The following is a 2,103-nucleotide window of genomic DNA, read 5'->3' on the forward strand; positions in this document are numbered from 1 at the left end:
TGTGAATGTTATAAGATATCAATCCTGTGTGTTATATTATATGGCACAGTTGCCCAAGGGAGATTATCTAGGTGGACCTAATATAATCGTGTGAGCCCTCAAAAGCATGAAACTTTCTTCATCTAGTGACAGAAGAGGAAGGTGGAACTCAGAGAAATATTCACCATAAGAAGAATTCAACACACCATTCCTAGCCTTGAATGTGGAGGGGTCCATGGGCCAACTAATCCAGGGGGCTTCTAGAGTCTGAGAACGACCCCTGTCTGACATCCAGCATGGAAAAGGGAACTTCAGTGCTATAAGCACAAAGAACTTAATTTCCTCAACAACCTGAATGAGCTTGGAAGAATATTCTTCCTCAGACCCTCCAGATAATATTATAACCTTGGTAACACCTTGAATTTGGACTTATAAGAAGAATCCAATTGAGCCTTTTTAGACTTCTGATCTCTACAAGTGTAATATAGGAAATGGGTATTGTTTTTATCTGCTAAATATGTGGTGATGTGTTTCACCAGCAATACAAGATAATGTATCCACTCTCTATGTAGTCTTTCTTTCCTATTTAGAGATTTTGTAATTGCTTTCCTCTGGTCCATAGGCCCCTAGGAATCCCACCACACTGTCACCTTCAGAACTAGATAGGACATAATTGTCTCTGGCCTCCAGCTCTACCATGCTTTAGGGGGTACTACAAATCACATCTCCTGGCCAGCTGGAATCTATGCAGTTCATCAGCATGAGGTTTTGTTGGATAAACAATGATTCCACAACAATGCTTTTATAATAGGAGGAATGGCCTAAAAAGGGTAAAAATTTTTTATGTATCTCCAAAACCTCTTCCACTCTTTTTGGAAATTAAAACTTGCTTTTCTCCCTCAGGTCAGTGTAGGGGAGTGTCCTTTGTTCTTTATACCACAGGAGATGGCTCAAAGGAATTGTCCTTGCAGAAGTCATAAGATTGTCTTAGCATAATTTGGGATAAATCAGCACCATCAACTACAATTGAACAGCAATAGCCTGAAGCTGAAAACACTCCCTTTAAAAGCTCTGTATTTTTAACAGGAAGAGGACAAAACAAATAACCATCAGCAATGCTGAGCCGAACCAGACCCATAGCCACCATGAACAGCAAAGCTTAATATGCAGCCAACCTAGCCTGTGAAGCCTCCTGGGAATCCAACATACCCTCAGAACTTGCATCGTCCTCAGGCTCCACCCTATATTGATGCTCAACCTGCCTACTCAGAGCTCTATCATACAACATTTGTGTACCCAGGGGCTGCCACAGTCCCTACCAGGTAAGCTGCATTTTCTGGTGCCCTCCTGTATCTTCTCATGGCTTAGTCTGGGTTTGGGGGCCTTTAGTTTCCACAATTCCTGTGGATTTTATTCAGTTGGTCCCATCTATCCACATGGTTCAACTGTGCCAGTGGAAGGAGGTTATGATGAAAGTGCCAGATTTGGAGCTGGGGCTACCTGCTGGCAGCATTCCTCTTCCACTTCCTGGATACCCTCCCAATGCTGCGCAGCTTGAAGTCATGCAGGGAGCCAGCATTCTCATAACTCAGAGGAAGGGAAACTTCCTCATGGGTGGCTCAGATGGTGGCTGCACTGTCTGGTGAGGAACCAAGGCCACCTCTGTGCCGGGAAAGACATCACATACCTTCAGTACTTCTCACAATGTACCTGCTTTAGTCATATTAACCTGAAGTTGCAGTTTAGACACATGTTGGTGTGTCTGTCTTTCTGGTGCCCAAACTTTCAGGCACTTTTCAAATTTAATAAGGAACCATATAATGGTAGCAGTATCTCTCCAAAGCATTTTGAGGTAGGGGAGGTATCCATTCATAAAATGAATATGGGTGAAGCAGCCCTAAGGATCTTCCTTTAATTCTCTGGAGTAATACTGTACCATACTGGTACAGTATTACTGGTCTTTGCTTTTAGTAGTAAAACATCAAATTAGGTTTAGAAGGAACTTTGATTTTCCTAAGAATTAAACTTGCCAAATTACTCTGATTGGTCTTTCATCTTCTTTTAGTCTTTATGATTTATATTACTTGTTATAAATAAAACTCATTAGTCATCTGCCTTGTCCTT

At 41.8% G+C, this 2,103-nt stretch overlaps 1 pseudogene; it reads left to right on the plus strand.

Moving 5' to 3' along the window:
• The first annotated feature begins 1,143 nt into the window (after positions 1–1,143).
• Positions 1,144–1,625, plus strand: LOC128576758 (DAZ-associated protein 2-like; annotated as a pseudogene).
• The last annotated feature ends 478 nt before the right edge of the window (positions 1,626–2,103 follow it).

The sequence above is a fragment of the Nycticebus coucang genome, chromosome X, assembly GCF_027406575.1.
Source record: "Nycticebus coucang isolate mNycCou1 chromosome X, mNycCou1.pri, whole genome shotgun sequence".
In the NCBI taxonomy this organism is placed as follows: domain Eukaryota; kingdom Metazoa; phylum Chordata; class Mammalia; order Primates; family Lorisidae; genus Nycticebus; species Nycticebus coucang.